The sequence below is a fragment of the Phodopus roborovskii genome, unplaced genomic scaffold (assembly GCF_943737965.1).
Source record: "Phodopus roborovskii unplaced genomic scaffold, PHOROB, whole genome shotgun sequence".
Taxonomy (NCBI): Eukaryota; Metazoa; Chordata; class Mammalia; order Rodentia; family Cricetidae; genus Phodopus; species Phodopus roborovskii.
Window position 1 is genome coordinate 17,095 of NW_026126798.1, and position 23,868 is coordinate 40,962.

General features: G+C 41.2%; 1 long non-coding RNA gene across 1 annotated transcript in view; it reads right to left on the reverse strand.

Moving 5' to 3' along the window:
* Nucleotides 1–1,059: 1,059 nt before the first annotated feature.
* The window catches only part of LOC127214597 (uncharacterized), a 249,131-nt gene continuing 226,322 nt past the window's right edge, over nt 1,060–23,868 (reverse strand). The window contains exon 3 of the long non-coding RNA XR_007833876.1: nt 1,060–1,129. This is a non-coding gene — a long non-coding RNA (uncharacterized LOC127214597). The remainder of the gene's footprint in view (nt 1,130–23,868) is intronic.

Sequence of the window (23,868 nt, forward strand, 5' to 3'; positions counted from 1 at the left end):
ACATTTGTAGCAAGGATGGACATAAGAATAAAATGTTTACCAGGAATGTTGTCATCTTGAAAAGGTTTCCTGTGGTACCCAAGGTAAGGAGGGGCCACCAGTCATGTTCAAATCCTTTCTAACATTGTGTTTCTACAATGCAATAAAAGGAATGTTTATTAAATTTGAAATCCCATCATGTTCTAAGATGTACTATTATACTTTGTTGACATAAAATATGTAAACATTGTCTTATTCATTTTTACAGTATATATAATCTCTAAATGATTCCTAATATCAAACTATTTTTAAGAACTTGCATTTTGTACTCTTTGTTCTCAATTCATACACATCCTTCTTTTATGTTAAATATTCCATACAGTCTGTTTTAGTCAGGAAATGTTGTTAGTCAAAGGGTTTCTAGCATCAGGTGTCATTACAAATATAAGAGGCTGAAAGAAAAACAGAAAATTACATTCACAATCTAGAATTGTAATTCTAGTAGAATGCAATATTAGATCAATTTTTTCTCTACTTATTCAAAAGAGCTATGATCTTTCACCTCAAACTGCAGCCATGAATATACCAAATGTCATAAATTAAAACATATTGCAGATTATGTTTCCTTTGCGATACCTGTGATTGAGCTGATGGCTTTGTCCATATTGCCTTATCACATTTCTCACTTTGTGCATTATTGAAGAAAGATATTACTGACATGTCAAAAATATAGCCACCTCACCTTGAAATCAAATAAATTTCTATGATCTCACATCTAGACTCAGGGTTTGTACTCAAGAGGTCTTGACTTTATGTATCACATTCTTCTGTGTTTTATCGAAGCTTTTCCTAATTGCTAAAACAGAAATGTAGAACTAAGTTCATCTGGGCTCTGTGAATGAACACAGTGTGCCATAAATACATACTATACCATTGATATCCTTAACATAGATGTAACGTACATAACACAGGTTAACATACATACACAGATATACACCACCATACATTCAGTCACATATATACAAAATACACACACACACACACACAGACAAACACACACAGGCTCCCACTGAGGTGGGTCTGTGGGATTTACTCATCGCAAATCCGTGATTGTCACCCTGCTGTTTTGGATGGTGACATGACGGCAGTCCTGCAATTGGAAAAAGGGAAATATTGTTAGGGAATGGAAATCAGTTTTGAAACAACTTGTACATTTTATTTATACCAAAAGAGGGCCTTGTGCGACATAGGCTAGCACACATAGCCTAGCTAAGCCAGAAGGATCCTGACATTATTCTACTGCTTCGAGGTTCCCAGTGCTGGATTATAGGCAAACATAAGCACAACTGTTTTCATCAGTGCTGGGAAAGGATTTCAGATACTAATGCTTAAAATTGGAACACTATCACAACTGAGCCACATCCCGAGCAGTAAGTTTTGATTGAAGAATTTCATTGCAGCCAGATAGTTCTCAGCCAAGTGATGAAATCTTGATGTCATTAGAAGTAATGTCAAAAGTTCTGGTCCCCAACACTCCCCCCTAGTTCTCCTCATGCCTCATGTTTAGAGTCAATCATCTCTGTGTATCTCAGGATCTTTTCCATCTATTTTCCAGAGTCACATAGCAAATAGTTTTTTTGTTGTTGTTGTTTTTGTTATTGTGTTTGTTGTTAGAGATGTGTAAGTGCAGTGCACCATTGGAGTCATAATGTACATCAGATGGCAAAGGTGACCCAATAGACCTTGAGGGGAGTCATTACATTAATCAGATTGTAAGGGTGACATTACTGACATTTCAGGGATGGTCACTCTGGGTCTACAACATGATAGGTAATCATCAGTCTAAAAGTCTTATTATGTAACATTAATTAGCCTCAAATTGATGATCTACTGCAACTGCCCAAGAGCTTATGTTATGGGTGTTTTTCACCATGGAAGGGGTTATTACAATTGGCAACTTGGGAACTCCTGTTCTAGATAATTCGTTTTTAAAATGAGCAATATCTTTTAATATCTCAGAAACAACATTACTGTACTCCAAAATGGAGCTAGGTAATTTTGAACAGTTCTGGTAGAAAGTTTCTGGCTACAAAAAACTGACCACCCTGGTATGAACCATGACTTACAAGGTGGGGCCTTGAGAATAGTGCTGGGTTTAACAACACCTACAATTCTTGAAGGGAAGTAGGAAGTGTTCACTGCCTTGATCCATATCTAGGGCATCTGCAAACGTCTTTTACCACACAGGCACTAAACTCCCATGTGAAAATCCACAGAGACAACAAATTAAAATAAAAATAGGTTCTATTTTTAAAAAGCTACACAATGAAAGTACAGGTATAAATATAATGAAATATAAAATTATATATCTTTTTTAAAAGAAGAGCTGAATTGTATACAAGTGTTATTTTCCCTTTAGGATCAGAGTGTGATCCAAATTCTATACAAATGCATATACATATTAATTATGATACATATAATCACACACAGAATGTTCTACCTCTTAGACTTAGCATTCTGATTCCAGGATTTCAAGCTTCCTTGAATCTCTGTGGTTATATCCCTGGCTCTTATAAATTTTATGGGACAGGGTTTGGATATTCTCACAATGTTATTATGTTTCTTCTCCTGTATACAGATACCTACACAGAAAAGAGCTGAGTCCTGATTATGGGGATGGAAGCCCCTCCTGGGGCAGCTTGATATTTCTTTTAATCCAAAAGTTGTCAGGGTGAAAATTCCTGTTCTGAAAAGAGAAAGGCAGACTCACAGTCAAACAGAAATCCCCACAACACTCATTCGTCTCTCTCTCCTCTCCCTCTTTCCATCTTCTTCTCTCCCCTTCCCCTTTCTTTCCTCCCTCTCTCTCCTCTCCTCTATGTCCTCTCTTCTTTCTCTTTCGTACCTACACTTATTCCCCTGCTCTCCTGCTCTCTCTGCTCTGACCTGCACAATTCTTCCTCCCGCACAGATGATGTGTATGTCTTCCTTCTATTCCTAGTAAACACTATCATTGAAGTTCTGTTAGACTATGTCTTCTCTGTCATAGTCCTAATTGTCCTCCCTCCCTTTTCTTCCTCTCTTTTCTCTCCTTCTCATTCCTCTCCTTACGTGTATCTCTCTCTATGGTTTTCTCTCTCTTGATCCCTTTCTTGTAGTTTGACCTAATAATAAAATTCTCAACAGTAGAATTGAGCACAAAGAAGAATCAATCCAGTTCAGGCCAATCACTGTGAGGAATAAATGGGGTAGCGCCCAAACCTATGACCACTAATTCCTGTGGGACATTATCCAGGGTACAAAATTCTTTCAAAGAAACAGGATGATTCATTGCTTTCCCAACACTAGCTCTGCTGAGGAATTCAGACTAAGGTGACATTGAGAATGACACTTTAGGCAGTTTCTTGTGTGGAATATCTTCAACCTCTGACACTTGAGATCACTTCTTTGTGCTTTGTCTTAGAAAACGAACAGTGGTGTCAGCACATCTGTTAAGAGCAGCTGGTGTTAGAATGTTCACCTTAAAAGGGGGCTTCTATAGCACTCAGTTAAGACTTTCTGGATATTACTTAGTTTTTACAGTGTTCTGAGCCATAGAGGATTTTGCTGTTGTACCGTCTAGGCTTAAATTATATATACTCACTGTTTATATTTGGGTGCGCACACCACTGCAATTGATTCTGGCAGCATCTTCTGGTAGCAAAAATGTGTGTGTACATCCACACTCGACAAAAAGGCAGTCTGGGTTGGATGGGTCTATGGAGACAAAAGAATTCAAGAAATCACAGTAAGCCCAATGACATACCCAACACAGCAGGTCCCAAGAATCTTCAACCACTGCCTCCCACAATGACTCGCCAAATCATGCTGGGACACATCTGTGGTCTGCTAGGTGGAGAAGGAAGAGGAAATGACCTCACTTATCAACCTAATCTATAAGGTCATTAGAAGCTGAGCTTTAAAAAATTACTTGAGGCTGTTCCCTCACTGAGGACAAGACTTTTATTCATCCATATTTACTTATACCTCATGTCTAAACAATAAACATTCCAAGTTTGTCCTTTAGCTTCTAACCTACATCTGCTTCCCTCCTGCCAACAATAGAATCTATTCCATCTTAACCAAGAGTTCCCAAACTATTTAGAACTTCAGTTCAACAGACTCTGTGAGTCTTCAGTTCCCTGCCATTAAGAGCTGTGGGATATCTTCCTATGTGAAGAGAAGCCACATCTGGTCGTATTTTGTGTTACTCTACCTAGTACTGTTGCATTAACTTATGCCTCTTCCCTCCCTTCCTTCATAGCCTGCCAGGTTTAAGCACACCTCAGGCAACTGCATGCCACAAAGGGGATGAACATTGCAGATGTTAAGGCAAGCAAGCCAGATGTAAAAACCAAATATCTAACCTCTACATTTCAAGACACAAGCAGTACTGAAATGCTGATATCATGGAGGAAGGCACACTTAGTAGATGAATACTAATGAAATGAGAAAGAGATGGTTAGAACAAGAAGGAGATCAGTCTCAGAAGAGAGAAGTTGCAAAGCTTGACAAGGCCCTTGGAAGGTTCCTGTTTCCTTCTCTAAGAGTATTATTCACATGGATGTTTCATCAAGAAGTCATTAATTACACTGCAAATGTATGCATACTTACAAATTAGCTATATTTTAAAATAGAAAACATTTGGAAAAAGAAAGGAAGTAAAAACTGGTAAAACCAACAAAACAAGCCATTGCCCCATTCATGTACATTTGAAGATTCTGTTAAACTAGTTCTGCACAGAGTGGCCTCATGACTCTCCCTTCCTATGGGATCTACAGCTTAGATGAAGACTCAACATGACAGTCCTGTAAGACTCCCAGATAGCCGTAAACTCAACCCATTTTTTTTCAAGCCTCTTTCTTTCTGGTTATTACTTTTTGGTGACAAAGTCATCATCCAGAAGTCTTACCTCCTGAATGACAGGATGCCAGTATTCTGCCTGTATACTGTATTTCTATGGATTAGTTATACCTTTTAGTCTCTAGTACCATGGCCTGCTTAAATTTCCAGAAGCCAAACTCATCAATGAACCCCAGCTCCAGCATGAGAATTGAATCCCCTTGCAGATGGAGATTGTCCCTAGGTCACATCCTGAATTCTCTCTCTTACTGTCCCTGGTCTGTGGCTTCTGGGAAACCCCATGACCAGTTCTCCTGCAGCCTTTTGTTATGGAATAACCCACTGTGCTCAAGCAGTCCCCATTAGGTCTTATTATCTGTCAGAAAGTCCCTTCTCCTGCTGTCACACCCACCATTTACCAGGTATTCTGAATCTCAGCAAACAAAAGCCTCCAGGGGATTATCTCCTGCCTTCACCTGGCTTCACAGAACCTACTTCCTTCTGCCATGGTGTATTATTGTAAGGCAAATAAGCAAATTTGGATGCAACTTTGCATGAAGAAGCTCTTTGGGTGTACAAAACCAAGTACTTCTTCATAAAGGCAAAAAGAAATCAACAGAGGGAACTCTCTTGACTGAGTGAAATACTTCCATACAGCATTTAGGGTGATGGTGTCTACACCATGTTTTCTTACCTCCTAGGGAGTCTACAATGCACAACACATTAACCAAGAAGTGGAACAATGAAGAACTACACTGAGGAAGAGGTAAATTAGTAAAGGTGAAATGCACCAAGGAATGTGCCCTTTGACTAAACACTAGAAAACCAGTGACTGTGGGTGCTCACAGATGGATGAAATTCGTCTTGATTGTGCAGACACAGATCTGGGCTCACCACCTGTGAAATCAATTTGCTTACATGAATCCAACCTAAAGTCAGAAGGCCCAGTTCCTCTTGCATGAAATATATTTCCTCCTCGTTCTCCGCATAACAATAATTAGGGCCTGCTGTCTGCACAGGAATAATTATGTGGGTCACATGGTATTCTTCTTTGACCTGCCACAAGAAAACAACTTGTTACAGTTACTGTCAATCCAACTTTCCATAAATAAATGAAGCCCTCACCCCAGTGAATGACCCTCATCCTTTACCCTCACCCCAGTGTTTCCCCACCTTGACTGCTCCAGTGCTTTTCTGGGAAACAGAAAAATGTAGGGGTGATGAGATGAACATGAGATGTCTCCCATAGCATATCCTAGGTTAGGGTTTTGTTTGCAGCAGGCATTAGGTCTGCTCACAGGTGTTGAAGGGTTTAGTTTCTATTCTAACCTTAGCACAAAGTAGGTAATCACCAGGACAAAGAAACTCATCAAATTCAAGTTAGCTAATGTCATTTCACACATGGTTCCTTCTGTTGAGGGATATGTATGGATACAGCCCCTAGATATATTCTCTGGGAGTCAAGGGCAGCCAAAGGGGAATAAGATACAGCCTCAGATCAAGAAGGGGTTTTCCTATATTTACCATGGTACCACATAATACACCGCATGTCTCTATGCCTTTCCTGGTGTTCTTCCGTGCACAGCTCAGAAACTGATCACAAAGGTCCTTTGGAAGGACTACAGGGCAGAGGCCTTTGGAGTTCTGACCTGCAAAGGAAAAGAGAGAGAAGTCTGAGGTTAATGGACCTGGTGTCCATGAGCGGAGCTCAGCCTGGTGGCCTGGAGGAAAAATCTCAAAGATATTGGATATCACTTCAGGAGCCCCCTGCCTATAATACAACCACAATCCAGGTGAGAACTTTCTTCTCAAAGCTCTTTCCCTCAAATTAGTCGAGGCCACATACTCTATCCTGGTTGTTTCTACAGTCCAAAAGGAACAGAATAGCTTACTTCTGCTCTGATGTTATGTTATGCAGATGTGTAGATTGCTGAGTGCACAGGCTTTAGGCTCTCTAAGACTGACTCTCTAAGATCATCTGTAAATATGCTGATTGTTGAATACACAGGGCCACAGCTGGGGCACTCTGACTCTCACCAATGTGTAATTAAGAAGGGAATTGCAATTTTGCTTGAGGTTGTCATTCAAGGAGAGATTTGACTCATGCCAGTGCAGACAAGAATCAACCAATACTTTAGAAATATGTAAAATTCCAGCCCAGTAGTTGCATATTTGGATTTTAAGCATTTCCTAGGTGAGGGGCCAGGATTTCAAGTTAAGGCCTATTTAGTCTATAAAGCGAGATGATACAAATAAAAAATAAAAGTAATAATGTATTTAGATGGCATATTTGAGAACTTTTTTCTTCAATATTCGTGATTTCTCCTTTGAAATCCTTCATATATGAACCATGTGTTTGTACATGTCTATGATATGTGTGCATTTTTCAGAATGTGCATGTTCATGTGTGTGCAAAGATGCGCAGGTGTGACAGCACATCTGCAGATGTGAGCAGACTGCCTGGAGTGCAGGCCTTCCCTGGCACTGTTAGTCTAAAAGAATCTCTCTGTGCTCTGTGTCTTCCCTGCTATCTGTGCTGTGAAAAAACAGGTCTTCTCTGTCTCCCTGTCTCATGTAACCTGAAGATATCTTAGAACAGGGAGGTGGCCACCCACAGCCAATTGTCAGGTGATTTCTGGAGATTCTACACTAGGTTTAAGGCTGTCACAGCTAGCACTTCAGTCAGTGTCATTAATTCCCTGACCTACTAGGAGAATCCTACAGAGGTCTACCTGATGCTGAAAATTCAATCACATACAACCAAAATAGTCTTTTCGGAATTACCAATGCACAGCAAAGTCCTCACGATGAGCAATAATTCAGGAGTATTTTAATGTGCTTCCTCTATTCTCTCCAGAGCTCTGAAAAGATGAGGATCTGAATATCATGAGTTTTGAAGAAACTGAACTGGCTTAAACTAAGTTAAAGGCTTCTTTTATGGGAAGTCAGATGGCAGGAAGGAAAGAGAAAATACTATTCACTCGAGGTTCTATTACCACAGCAAAGGGGATCCAGGAAAGACAAAGACTGGGGAAATTGCATGGGGGATGAAGCTTTCTCTGTGCTGCTGAGTGCTCCCAACTTCAGACACCTCTTCAAAAGCACAGCAGTACTAGACTGGTGAGGTGCACTCGCAAATGTGTGTGGCTGACCCTGATGCAATAGGCTCTATTTAAACATAAGTCTTTAAAATCATGAGGTCTAGAGAACTACAAGACTGCTGCCAACTAACAATTTGAGCTTCCATGGAAAGGCTACCTTTCCGGAAGAGTGAGAGTGAGATAAACAACTAACTTATCCATGGAGAACTCAACTAGTGCCTGTTGGAAAGAGGAGCAAACACCCATACATATACACTGAGTCGAAGTAGAACTCAGATGCAGATGGAGAGGACAACACCAGGAGGCAGAAACACATAGAGACAGCTTACAAGAACAAGGAGGAGCTAATGGGCCACCAGACTGATAGCTAGGAAGCCAGCATGGAAATGACTCAGGCCCCCCCTGAATATGGGTCTCAGCCAGAAGGACTGAGCAGTCTAAGGGACCTCAGACAGTGAAACCAGGATGTATCCCTGGTGCACAAAAGGACTTTGGAACACATCCCCCATGGAGGGATAACTGCCTTAATCTAGAGACAGGAGCGAAGCCCTAGTCCCTACTTCACATGACCCCAACTGGATGGCATTCCCCTACATATGGAATTTGGGTGGGGGATGGGAGCGAGGGTGGTTAGAGTGCATATGAGAGGGCAGAGAGGGTAAAAGAGAGTGAATAAGGGAGGGAGGGAGAGAGGGAGGGAGAAAGAACTGGGATCGACATGTAAAATAATAAATTAAATTAAAAAGAAAATAAAATAAAAACATGAACCTGTGGTGACTTACCTGGGCTTTCCACCACCTTCACCTCTCCACCCTGTGTGTCTGATGATGGGCCCCTTTTCATATCTTTGATGGATTCTTGTGGACTGCATGGCACTGATGTTGTAATAACAGTGCATTCTTCAGAAGACACTTTAGCACTTTTAAGTGCCAAGTCCTCTCTGCTCCTGTCTTCCTCAACTCCATCCACCAGCCTGTCTAGAAGATCACTCCATTTGGCAAAGTCTGCGGAATGTTTGATGGTATCTCTTACTTCATGCCAAAAGGTCTTATTTTCTGCCTCTTCTTCTTCTCTTTTTTTCTATAGAAAGAAAAATGGGATTAGTCTAATATTTCAAAAGTCAGAAGAAAAAGACCTGCCAACAAAGAGATGAACAAAGGAAGTTGTGTTGAGGTATGACAAATCACCACAGCATCTATGATCCCCTCCATAACCTTGGTACTGTGAAAAATAACCAACACCCCTTTACTCAGATACTGTAAGGCTTTCTTAAGGGACAGTTTGGTCTCAATGTTCTCAAAACCATAATACACTTGGGGTGTATGCATCTGTGACTATGAATATGAATGAGTATATGGGTGTAAATAAGTGCATGTGTGCGTGCATGTGTGTGTTGTCTTCTATAGGTATGAGTGCATATGTTTGCAAGAATGTTTAGATCCTGTTCCTTGGATCACAACCTCCGCTGACAGTAAAACTGAGTCCCAGGTCACAGGCTGATTAAGTGATACAAAAATATCCTGTCTTCATTCTCATACACTGACCTTATCTGCCACGTATTCTGAGTACTCCTCGCTATATTGCTGCAGGAGTTGTCTCTTCAGGGCCTCAACTATGTCAAAGACCCTATGTATTGTCTGCAAAACAAAACAGAAAGGGAGAATTAGAACTGACCTAATGTCAGCAAAGGGGGAAAGAAAACAAAGGGGAAGGGACTTATGAATATTTTTTTAATTTAACGTTTTTTCTTATTTTATATATCTAATCCAGTTCCATCTCACTCCTATCATCCTATTCCCCACACAGACCCCTACCCATCCCATCCCCCTTCCACTCCCCAGAGAGGATGAGGCCTTCCATGAGGAATCATCAAAGACTGTTAAATCAATTGTGATAGGGTTTAGGCTCCCCACCACCCCGTGTCTCCATGCTAAAGAAGTATCATACCATGGAGAATGGGCTCTAAAAGTCCCTTCCTGTACTGGGGATACAATCTATTTCCATGAGATGTCAGAATCTTATTTATGACTTGACCCCAATTTGCTGCCATCCCTTTCTTCTGTATTGTGATGCTGAGAGATGTCCTGTTTACCCAGGAACAGGATCTGTGACTTTTCTCTAAGTAGCTCCCTGTGACTCTGGAGATTTAGGACTGCCACATGGATAAAAAAGACCCACCTTGTTGATTTTGGATCGTGTTCCCTTGGAAAGGGTGTTCCAGTATTCTGGGCCATGTCTCAGCTTCTCCACGAAGAGTCTAAAGCAATAAAGCAGCATTAATATGTGAGCAGAAAAGGTCCAAATTTGTAAATGAGACCCTGAAAAAATTTGGTCTCTCTAGGCATGGTTTCAGAAGATGCTGGAGTGAGAAGAGTTCCACCCTGATATGTTACATCCATATCCATCCCAGTGCCTAGAGAAAGAAAGGTCGTAATTCTTCTATCAACTAGTGCATTCCTAAAATATCAGCTATCAAGTAGTATAGCTAATCTGATATTGTGTGTGCTTGTCATCCTAGCATGCAGGAGACAGCAGGGAGGGTTAATGAGCTCACAGACTATCAAGGAAACAGACCATCCTCCTCCTGAACTTCAAAAGAAAAAATAGAGTGTGGTCTCATCCTTCTACTACCAAAGGAGAAGGATGTGTGCTCATAGAGAAGCATAGAGTATTGTTTCTGAGCAGGGAACAACCTCTCCCTGAGAGTATTAGGTAATGAAAAGAAACACTGGGAGAACACAGAGCTGCAGGGAGCTGTGCAATGGAAACTAGTGAGACGAGGCACCCACAAAGACTGCTAACCTGCTTCAACACTCCTGTCAGTCCAGGAACCAAGAAAGTTTCTTGAGTGCAGGGTGGGATTGAAAACTGGTTGTGACAAACTGATGTTTGTTTGGAGGGGCAAATAAGTACTCTAGTAACACACTTATTTCTCTTAAGGAGAGGAAATAGAGGGATGTTTACTGTAATCTCAAGAGATTACCTTCACCTTGCAGAAAACCAAAGTTGGAAAAACATCCAAATCATGTTCTTCAAGTTGCACAACCTGAGAATTATAAAATGTGGTATCTGTGTTCATGTCTAAGTCTGACCTTTCTTTTCCCCTGTGGAACCTGATGGAGATATGCCTACTCAGCACAAACAGCCTTCAGAAGATCAATAGATTCAGGACCACAGAGGTCTTCCCAAGAGCCTGGGCTCCTTACAGTCAGCTGCATTTATGTCCTCAGGTTCTCTTTCACCAAACACAGGGCTAGGCAGGACTGGTGAGACCTTTGCCATCTTTCCCTTCCTCAAACACAAAGCATTCATGTCACTTAGCATACATGTAAATATCTGGTGACAGCTCTGCCATCTTGCATTTACTCTGCCTATCCACGTATGATCAAAAACACAGAAAATATGCTAAGCCACTTTGACCCCAGGTAGTACATAGTTCTCTGGTTCCTATTTAGGTTCAGGAAATGCTAACTTCTTTCTTAACTAAACAATATGCTACAGGATTAAGAGAAGAGCAATCTGGGCTCTGCCATACATAGGAATAAGTCTGTGACTGAATGCCTGGCCAGAGATACAGCAGTTGACACACTCACCAATGCAGACACAACCACTTAAACTGCAAACTTCCCTCTAAAATGAAGGCCATGTGGAAACATGCTCATGAACTATCATGATTTCCCTTATTTGTGGTTCTCGTGTCTTTGAATAGCAAGGAAAAACATTTGTGTGAGCGGCCATAAATCTGACTGAAAGATGTCTTTCTCAAGTTCTATAATGTCAGCAGAGGGGAGAAACATGAAGATTAAGACAGGATTAGTAAGGGATCTGTCACAGGAAAGGAGATAGAAAGTGCAGGTTCTCACGTTAAAAATTTGTGGTATAACACAAATGCTTCCTCTTTAAGTTCTTTTGTTTGTAGATCTGCCGCCATCTCTAGGAGGTCATCACTCATTTTTATATACATTTCCATGGGTACTTTGTCGCTGACTTCCACATTCATTCCTATGGAAATTAAAAATCTGAACCGCTCTTTTGGCAGAAGAGATATTTCTTGGTATTTTTGCATGGTGCTCTTGTTCTAAAACAGAAAAGACAAGATAGAGGAACATCAGAAGCCACCTCCTACTGTCCTACCATTCTGTATGTCTCCGGTTTGACATTCACACATACACAGTGTGTGTGTGTGTGAGAGAGAGATAGAAACAGAGACAGAGAGAGAGAGAGAGTGTAAGTGTATGTAAAAGCTCTTACTAAAGAAATTATAGTAAATAAAACACCACATGCAGCAATACAGCTCAATAAATTTAGTGAACTACCCAGTTTTGGATCTCCTTATTTTGCTACTAAAGGGGGAGGTAGGGGAATGGATATAAGGGAGGGAGAGGCACCTGGCATTAGTATGTAAAATAAGATAGATTTTAAGTTAAATAACAACTAATTTAAAAAATGATTCCATTTCTTTAAATTTCTATATATGATTGCATGTCAAAGAACATTGTTTTCAAAAGGAATGAGACTTACCCCATTTGGGGCCATAGGAGTGAAAAGTCCCGGTGAGCTCTGTTGGTGTCTGAGACAGGATTTTAAAAATTTGCCTGTAAGCAAGAATAAAAGAACTTAGTTAAACAAATCCTCTGCTTCTCCAGAAACTAATGTTAGTTTTTGTTCATTTATGCACTGCTAATTTAATGACCACTATGGTCATAGAGTTGAAGGCTTTTAATCCTATTATATAGCTGATGAGTTTGTAGATATGACCTAACTTCAAATGCAACTGATTACATCCAAAATTTTTTCAAGAATTTATTCAGTAAATATCAATTTGAGATGTCAGTGGCTGCTGGCATCTGCACAACCACAGAGCAGCTCCAGGAGGCTTAGAGACCCAGGGAGACACTGAGGGGAGATGAGAGAGCAGAGGATATTGAGAGAACAAAAGAACTCTGAAACATTTAAAATATCAGGTCTTATGGGCAGATGCCTTTTAAAAGCATTCTCGTGAGACTAAAAAGAAGAAGATGATGCTGGTGATGACAGAGCAGATCTCCATGAACAGGCCAAGTAGAAGTGAAACAGAGCTGCAGAAACTCACACTAATGGAGATGCAGAGTGGTCCTTTATCTGAATTGACCCTCCTCAAAAGGCCTCCATAGACTGTGCTGTAGCTCCATGCCAGATTGGTCTCTATAATCTATACTGCCTCCTGAAGCCATGTGGAAGTCAATGATCTGTGGTGTCATTGGCTGTTATGGCCTAGGAAGCTTCCTCTGCATTAGTATCTATGATGACAGACTCATAATTAAGAATGGGAAATGATTACATGAGACTTTTATCTTCCCTCACATTAAAAAGAAACAGTGTAATCCAAAAGGACTGAAGAGAGTCTTTAAATTGTGATAAAGATGCTGAAGTGTTACTCTACACACTTAATGGCGCAAGCAGAAAGGGTGAGTGTTGGTGGTGGAGAAGAACCAGATATCTTTAAGGGGTGGGTCAGTGAGACTTTGACCATGTTCCAGGGAATATACGGTCCCTATGCTGAGGTTAAAACTCAGGCAGTTTATATAGGGTTGGGGTGGCAAGAAGCAGGCTTACAGAAGCAGAAGCATGGTTACAGGGATTTCATTGGTCCATTCAATTAAGGCAATTTGGGTTAACCAAGGAAAGACTTGCTGTAGACTTTTTCAATTTTTCTTTGGGATGGTCAAAAAGTTTGGAGGGAAAATATGGGAGGAGATGTAAGCTAATGTGATTTGATGGTTTGCAAAAAACAATTCCAACATCATCAACAAAAATATTATCATTTTGAAAGACCCTAAGAGTTCGGAGCCCATTGGGGTAAGGTCCTTGCCCCCAATAGGCGAGACCAGACCACTGGATGCAAGCACAAGAGGCTGTTTATTGCTTACACAGGTACCTGTGGACGCTTCAGTATTTCAGGGGACTTAGTGTGCTGAGGTTAAAACTCAGGCAGTTTATATAGGGTTGGGATGGCAAGAAGCAGGCTTACAGAAGCAGAAGCATGGTTACAGGGATTTCATTGGTCCATTCAATTAAGGCAATTTGGGTTATCCAAGCACCGAGTTGCTTATTCAGGTTGGGCACAAAAAAAAAAAAAAAAATACAAAGAATTCAGTTATGACTATCTCAGCACTCTGGTGGTCTCCATACAATGCTCCCAGAACCTTCTGTTCCCAGATATCATCCTGCTGACCTTGCTTTGGTCCAAGCTGCAGACCACAGATATCTGGTTGACATTGGATGAGAGTAGCAACTGGTTCCCTCCAGTATTTTTCCCATAACTTGACCTTGGCTAGTTGGCAAGAGCAGTTCAAACAGGCAATATGCATAGTGGGGGTCTTTCAATTTGAGAAATTAAAAAGAATTTTAATATGAAGAAAGGTTCCTTTAAAACTGGACAGAGCTTTGCTAGTGCTGGCTCAGGTACCTCAGCTCCCAAGTGCTCAGGGAACACACCAAAAAAACAGTCCTGGAACTGACACTAATTTTCAAGAGTTTGTTTTAAGAGTCACAACAGGAAACACTATTGCTTCTGTGCTCTAGACATGAAACACAGACCCGTCTGTCCCATGAAGTAACCGGCCTAACTGTAAAAGCCAAGGTCCAAGAAACTTCTGGTCCATGAGTAAGACATAGCTGCCTAACCAGCCTGGACGGCCAGGCAACCCTGCTCATGGAGGTGTGGAAGATATTGCAGACATTTCCACTGATATGCCAACATCACTGTTCCACAGTAGTAACATGGTAATTCTCATGAGACAAAATTAGTGCAGGGAAGAATCATAGCCCTTACTTGACCTGTCTACATAGCCAGCTCTCTCTGTGCTTCAGCTGAAACAGTCCCAGGAATAGTCTGGTTTCCTTCTTTCATACTCTTAAGACACAATACCTCAGAGAGCGCTTCCAGCCTGCTATCTCACCAAGGAAAGTAAAGACACATTTAGTGACAGGATGGAGAAATTCTCTGTCCAATACACCCCTAGGAAATGTCATATCCAAGACTACATTTATGCCATCATCCTGATGTTCACCAATTTCCCCTTAATCCCACATTGTTTGATGCTTCCCAGTTTATGGAGCTGTCCATTAAAAAAAAATTGAAACCATTAATTTTTTTTTCCTACCTGACATCTTCAAGTCAGGAACAATAAAGAAAAGGAGTAGATATGGATGAAGGGATGAAAGAACAGGTTGTTGGTTTCTAAAAGGTGTAGGATCTGGATAAAGGGATGAGTACTCTGGTTGTTGGGTTTCTCAGTAAAAAGTCCACATCTGGGCACGATCAAGGATGCTCAGCAGTGAGGAATGTTTGGTCAGTTATTTCCAAGGTAACCTCAAAACACTATCTACTGCTGATTGGCTGAGGGAGGGTGATGTCATTAAGCTGGTGAAAGCCAATGGGTATCCTAGAAGCCATGTTTTAAAGGGACAGTGGGAACACTTGCAGGAAGATTACAGCATCCTTACATGGCTGCAATCTGGGCAGCTTAAAACATACAACCTAGACTTGACAGTTTCTGTTATTGAGATACTTAATTCAGGAACCGTGTCACAAGTTTGTTACCAGTGGTCATTACTATATTCATTAATCATTGACACAGGATTTTCTCATTTTAACTGATGTGGTGATATCTTTCTTACACAAACAAAGTCTTTCTGGGGTTCTGAGAATGGACTTTGCCACTAGTTAACAATACTGGTCTGCAGTACTGCCCAGAAAGGCAGGAGGTGATGTAGCTAGGCAGAAAGAGGGTATAAGCAGGGAAAAACAGGAAATTGTTTTGTTCCTCCTGAGATGCTTAGAAGATAAGATGAGCTGTGGCTTGCTCCTTCTCTGTGATCTCTCATCATTTGCATCTATATCTGACTCCCAAACAGACTTTATTTGTGTAAACAAGATATCACCACAAAAGGATAACATTAACATATTTCTATGCACAGATGATATACTTGGTGAGTGTCTTAATTACTGTTTTACAGTTGTAAAAGCTACCATGACCAAAACATCTGTTTTGCCAGGAAGGAGGTGATTGGGTGCTTGCTTATAGTTTTAGAGTCAGTCTAAGATATTTTTTTTGTTTCTTTGATGTTTTAGACAGGGTTTCTTTGTAGTACTTTGGAGCCTATCCTGGGACTTGATTTTTAGACCAGGTTGGACTTGAACTCACAAAGATCTGCCGGACTTTTTCTCTGGAGTGCTAGGATTAATGGAGTGTGCCACTAAGACCCTGCTTAATACAGAGAATTCTTAAATTATCTTCCATGAATGTATCAACATTTCCCACTACACTCTGGCAGGGGAGTTGAGTAGCAAAGTGAAAAGCAAGAAGGAAACATGGTCTTGGTCACTTCAAAAAGTTGCTTCATTTCATATTCATCACAGGAGAAATCCAGGAGTACAAAGTCTCAATGGTCAATATGTATGTATGACCCAAATAAAAGTACCTGCATTCGAAAAAGAAACACTACAAAACTCAATGATCACATAAAAATAAACTCACACACTCATAGTTGGAGACTTCATCACCCCATTCTCACCACTAGACAATATCAGAAGACAGAAACTATAAATATATATATATATATATATATATATATATATATATATAATTAACACAAATTATGCCCTAATTGGGAAGAGACATTCACTTGGGCCCAGCCAGGACAGATTTAAAAAGCCTCAAACTCATCCCGGCATGCTGGAGGCAGTGCAGGTCATTTACCCATGATAAGAATGAGTGAGAAGAAAATGGGCATGTACTCCACCCAGGCTATGATAAACTTCAGCAGCAACAAAGATTCCAGGACAGGACCTGCCATCACATCACTGCTGGATGAGACACTTGATGGCCAAAGGTGTGGTCAAACCTGGGGAAATGCTTACACAGCAGAGAGCAGTGCTCACAGTGATTGTCCATCTCCATCCATGGATGAGCTGCCCCTTTTGGGAAGGCCAAGTAAGTACCTCTGGCTTTCCAAAAATGGACAAACCTCAAGCCAGAGCTATTTCCCAAAAGCATCACACCTGGGTTTCTAGCATTCCCACTGAAGCTTACCCTTTGAGGCCACATTCCCAGTCAACGCAGTCTACCACACTCAAAATATTCCAACCAGCTCCTGCCAGCATGTCTTTGATGGCCTCTGACAAGACAGCTGTTCTGACTGCCACCAGTGCCACATCACCTAAATTAACCAACCACATCCATTTTTGCAATAGGCCTTGACAAGCATCATCTCTTACTTTACTCCCAAGGGACTTGTTTCTGCTGCCAGAAACAAGGCCCCATCACCTCCCAAACCTCAAATGCAATATCTGCTGCTAGACTTCAGCTGCAATCCAATTCCATAAAGGAAAGTGATATTCCACGGCCACTCCCCCTCAGCCCACCACAGCTGCCAGAGTTCAGAGAGGGAGGCCATGAAGAAGTGGGGCCTCACAGGAGCGACAGAATGCTGCCAAGTGCACCTCTCTAACTGCACATTTTCATTCTCAGGGAGAAGGATAAGGATATGGAAGTTGATCCATATTATGGCTATGTGACTACTTAATATCAAAGCAATTAGCCAAAAACTGCAGTGTTGATAGTATTATACTCCTTGTCTTTTATTTTCATTATACTACTTACTAGACATATTTGCTTCTCAGAGGTTATAATATATAGTGATCACATTCCTGCTTGCTTCCCAATTCTTACGACTCTGAGCCTCACACCCCAGCCATATAGTCATTACTAGTCTGGGACAAAGCAATTCCTGCAAATGCATGAAATACAGGACTTCAGGTGTACACAGAGAAGCACTCATTGTGAAGTGAACATACCCATGGGTGACTATCTTTTTGAACTGGTTTTAAGTTGATTCCTATGTTTATCTCAAGTTGTAGCCAGTTTGAAATCACCCATTTCATGTTTTAATTTATTTTATGAGTGTGTGTCATCCCCATGATTTCCTGTATGGAGTGCCCAAGGAAGACAGAAGAGGGCACCAGATCTCTGGAATCTGGATTTCACTGAGTCACTGAGTTTGAAAGTCAACATGGGATACTCTGTATTCATCCTGGGAACTGTAAGAAGAACAAGTGTCCTCACCTGCCGAGCCACCTCATCGAGCCCCATTTGGATCTGCATACTACAAACAACAGAACTACTTTTTATATAAGGCTGAAAAGACGTCACATTCTCAGTACATCACTGAGCTTCATCTGTGGCAATGCTTTTGGACACCATGCTTGGTTCACTAATGTTCTGCACACAGTGATGCCATCAACATTGATGGGCAAGTACCTGTTTATAAAATATAATAAATCTATCAACGTGATCCACTATATAAACAAACAGAAAAAGAAAAACCATATGATTATCTCCCTAGATGTGGAAAAAGCCTTCGACAAAATTCAACACCGTTTCATGATAAAGGTAATGGAGAGGTCAGGGATAACAGGAACACACCTAAACATAATAAGAGCAATATACAGCAAACCGACTGCCAACATCAAACTGAATGGAGAGAAACTTAAGCCAATTCCTCTAAAATCAGGAACAAGACAAGGCTGTCCTCTCTCTCCATATCTCTTCAATATCATACTAGAAGTTCTAGCTAATGCTATAAGACAACAAAAGGAGATCAAGGGGATCAAAATTGGAAAGGAAGAAGTCAAATTGTCTCTATTTGCAGATGATATGATAGTTTACATAAGCGACCCAAAAAACTCTACCAGGGAACTCCTACAGCTGATAAACACCTTCAGCAAATTAGCAAGATACAAGATAAACTCAAAAAAATCAGTAGCCCTACTTTTTTCAGACGACAAAGAGACAGAGAAAGAAATCAGAGAAACATCACCCTTTACAATAGCCACAAGCAACATAAAGTATCTTGGTGTAATGCTTACCAAACAAGTAAAAGACCTATATAACAAGAACTTTGTGACTCTAAAGAAAGAAATTAAAGAAGATACCAGAAAATGGAAAGATCTCCCATGCTCTTGGTTAGCTAGGATTAACATAGCAAAAATGGCAATCTTACCAAAATCAATCTACAGATTCAATGCAATCCCCATTAAAATCCCACCACAATTCTTCACCGACCTTGAAAGGATAATAATCAACTTTATATGGAAAAACAAAAGTCCTAGGATAGCCAAAACAACCCTATTCAATAAAAGAACTTCAGGAGGCATAACCATTCCTGACTTTAAGCTCTGCTACAGAGCTATAGTTCTGAAAACAGCCTGTTATTGGCATAAAAATAGACAGGTAGACCAATGGAATTGAATTGAAAATCCTGATATTAACCCACACACCTATGAACACCTGATTATCGACAAAACAGCTAAAATTATACAATGGGGCGAGGACAGCATCTTCAACAAATGGTGCTGGCACAATTGGATGAGGGTGTGTAGAAGACTGCAGATAGACCTATGTCTGTCGCCATGCACAAAACTCAAGTCCAAATGGATCAAAGACCTCAACATCAATCCAGCCACATTGATCCTCTTAGAAGAGAAAGTAGGAGGTACCTTTGAACAAAGTGGTATAGGAGAACGCTTCCTGAACATAACTCCAGGGGCACAGACACAGAGAGCAACAATTAATAAATGGGACCTCTTCAAACTTAGAAGCTTCTCTAAGGCAAAGGACATAGTGGACGAGACCAAATGGCATCCCACAGACTGGGAAAAGATTTTCAAAAAGCCTATATCCAACAAAGGGCTGATCTCTAAAATATACAAAGAACTCAATAAACTAGTCAACAAAACACCAAATAACCCTATTAAAAAATGGGGTACAGAACTGAAGAAAGAATTCTCAATGGAGGAAATCAAAAAGGCTGAAAGACACTTAAGAAAGTGCTCCACATCCTTAGCTATCAGGGAAATACAAATCACAACAACTTTGAGATACCATCTTACCCCTGCCAGAATGGCTAAAATTAGAAACACCAATGATGACTTAAGTTGGAGAGGATGTGGAGAAAGTGGAACACTCCTCCACTGCTGGTGGGAGGGCAAACTCATACAGCCATTTTGGAGATCAGTATGGGGTTCCTCAGGATAATGGGAATTAGTTTACCACAGGACCAGGCAATCACCCTCTTAGGCATATACCCAAAGGAATCACATCCATGCAACAAAGACATCTGTTCAACTATGTTCATAGCAGCACTATTTGTAATAGCAAGAACCTGGAAGCAACCTAGATGCCCCTCAATTGAAGAATGGTTAATGAAGATGTGGCACATCTACACAAAGGAATACTACTCTGCAGAAAAAAATAATGTTATCTTGAAATTCGCAGGCAAGTGGATGGCACTTGAAGAAACCATCCTGAATGAGGTAACCCAGTCACAAAAAGAGGAACACAGTATGTACTCACACATATATGGATTTTAGACCTAGAACAAATGATCACCAGCCTATAATTCACACCACCAGAGGATCTAGGATACAAGGTGTATTCTGAGAGATTCATATAAAGTCCCTCACAGAACTGGGAAGGGACAAGTCACTCAGAGCTCAGGGGAAGTGGGGGGGGGCAGCAAATGGAGAAAGAAGTAGGAGAAAACGAAGGGGAGGAAAGGAAAATATGTGCGACCTCCAACATTTCAGGTGCCTTTAGGCCTTCTTAGTCTGCACTCTTCCCAGAGTCTTCTCCATGACAGCTTGCCTCCTATATTCCTTTATCCTGACCAGCAAGGGAACTGTTGCAGCCATGGGGAGACAGCAACTGTAATGAGCATGAGAAACAGACTGCACCCTCCACAGTGGATGCCACTTCACTGCCCCTCCCTTAGCCATGGAGCTAAACCCAAGGCACATATCCCCCAGAGGACAAAGCTGCTCCATGATGTCATGGAAGGTGCCAAATTGGAAGTGTGATTGCCACACATCGATTTCCCTGGGTCAAGTCTGTGTGTGCACTGTGCCTATGTTGTTTCCATTGCACAAAGGTTTTTCCAGCAGAAATTTAAACAACAAAGAATCCTGGTGGCTAAAAGCTGCTTTACACAACAAAGAAAGGGAAGGAGTGCATGAGGCCTGAAGTAGACTTCATAGGAGACCTCAGGAAGCCTAGATGAGAGACAGGAAGTTGGAACAGATGAAAGAAAAGAGGGTTGAACAAAAGAAGCTGAATCAGGGATACCTGTCACAACAGAGTCACAAGACAACTTCCAGGGAATTGACTCAGAGTACACAAAATCAATTGAGACAGAGTGTGAATCTGCTGGACTCAGTCTCTAGACTAGAATAGATGTCAGGATGAGTGTGTTTTCTCCCCAGGGAAACTAGTGCCACTAAGGAGAACTAGAAGAGGTGCATCCAAGGCCTTTAGTTTCTCTTGGCCACTGCTGCATGGATAACTACTGCTCCCCACCACTGCCTGGCTGTTCACCATTCCTCATATAAGAAACTTCCTAGGAGCAGGGTCACATACCTAAGGCGTTGGTACTTGAGCAGATAAGAGATATGCCAGGAAGGGGAAGCAAGCACTGGAGCGCTATTAGAGCGGAGAGAGAACACTGTGAAGATTAAGCTTAGGATGTGATGATTAATTCCCCTGCTGTGTCCTTTTGGCATGACGCAAAGTCAATATTATGATGTTCATAAAAGGAAATTACTTTATTCCTAATGGCTTAGAAAGGTTAATGAGACTAAAATAAATGGTACAAACACACATGAGTGTGTGAATCTGTGTGTCGTTGTAAGTCAACTGCTTGACAGGCAGGAAGTATACCAGAGCTTGGAAAGCAGAGGCAGGTGGCTGTCTCAGTTCAAGGACAGCCAGGGCTACACAGACCCACCCTGTCTCGGAAAAAAAAAAAAAAAAAAAAAAAAAAAACAGAGAGTGAGAAAGAAAGAAAGGCAGACGGAGAGAAATTCCAAGTGAGAACATAGCTGACAGTGAATAAAATGGAGTTTGGGTGGACATGGGGTGCACTGTGGGGTGCACTTGTGCCCATCTTGGCACAAGAACAGAGAGTTGAAAGCTGTCCTCAGCAAGTCTTAAGACCTAAAGGTCAAAGGTGTGGCTACAGTAGAATATTTGTCTGTCTTAGTCTAAGTAATATCAGATCTGAATCTGAGGTGTGGCTACTCCTGACCTCAAGGCTAAGGAACAAGAAGTTTGGAGCAAAGGTGTGGTTACTGAACCCTTAGAATAAGGGACGGAGAAAAGTCTGTTTGTTCCATATACATGATACTGTGTTCCCCTTTTTTGGTTAAGGTATATAAGAGTAGTGAAAAATAAACTTTTGGCATTTCATTATTGCCTGATCTGTCGTCCTGACCTTTATTCTGTCTCTCTGTCTTTTCTTTATTGTCTCTAGGTAGCCTTTCCCTTGTCCACACTCCCTCACTCAGGTATGGACTTGGGGAAGCTTGGCTGGCTCAGATTGCAGCCCCACAAAGACTGCTCCTGACCATGCACACATGTGATCCCAGCCCTAGAGAGACCGAAGCAGGGAGATCATGAATTATAGACAAGGCTGGGATATAGAGACAGAGCCTGCCTTAATAAGCAAAGCAAAAGTGTAAAATAAAAGGAAAGTGTTATTAAGACAGGGAAAGGCAGATTCATAACTTTTCCATTCACAATTTCTAAAATGAAAGATAGAAACATTGCCAGGGCCTAGAAGGAATTTGAATGATATAGAAACCTTGCACAAATCTCCTTGGGAAAAAGCAAGGGAATGTTTTGTGGGCTTCAACATCCTGCATGACCTTTCTTAGTGGGTAAGACAGGATGCTGCAGAATAAGAGGGCTTTATGACCTACTCCGGGACAAAGCAGGTTGGAAGATTTCATCAAGGGACTCTCCCATCAAAGAGTGGGACCCATTACAATATTTTCATGAATGTACTTCATTCCCTCTGATTATATTCACCCATTACACTTACTTGCCCCTCACGTCCACCCCACCGGTTCCCTTCCTCTTCAGAAATAGACTCTCCTCCTAATCTATTTCTCATTGCTATTATCTTTTATACCTAGACTGTGCACGTGAGAGAGTCTTCTTTTATGGCAAAGTAAAAATATATAAATATATAAATAAATAAATACTTGGGGATTTGTTTTTAATTAAGCAATACTACTGATGCGGCCTGGCTGCCTCTTTATCAAGCTACTCCTAGGGTGTAGGGATGAATTCGGTCCACATGAGTGCCTCAAATCAGTTCAGAATGTGACTAGATTATTACTCTGTGGAATTAATGCAAGATAAGCATGTCCAACATTGTCCTACTGCAGGAGTAGAAGTTCTCATACCCTAGGGGGCTGCTGCTCACTGCCTAGAGAAGTGGCAAGTGGCAGATTCCAGACCAGATCTGTCCTCTATGCCCCTATCCTCAGATGCCTGCTGTGTGGGTACCAATGGGCATCCATCAAGCTGAACCGAGGTTAACATCATTAAATGGAAAGGGACATGTATACAGAAATGAGATGTTACTACAGAGAGCTTAGGAGATGGGTGTAGGAATCTCCCTTAAACATGCTTTCTCCTCTCCTACCCAGTTGTCCCTGCTCCCTGGAAAACTCCATCTTGTTAATGCTGCAGAGACTGGAGGATTCACTCCCTGGGGATCGTTGACCTCTTTGGAAATAAAACTCATAGTCTCATGAATCCATCCTTCATTTGGAGACACGATGTTGTCAAGTTCTCCAACTTCACTTAAGTGACTGTATTAGTTAGACTTGGACTTTAATCCTCCTGCTTCAGCCTCCTAGATAGCTTGGACTGCAGTCCTGCCACATTGTCTCTCAAAAGAATCTTTAATGTTCCAGGAGAAAGGGCTTTGCTCTCTAGGTCTGGTTCTGTCCTATCCTTGACTATGCTGGACCTGGATAGTAGACAAAGGTGTGTGAGTATATGTGTGTGTATGTGTGTCT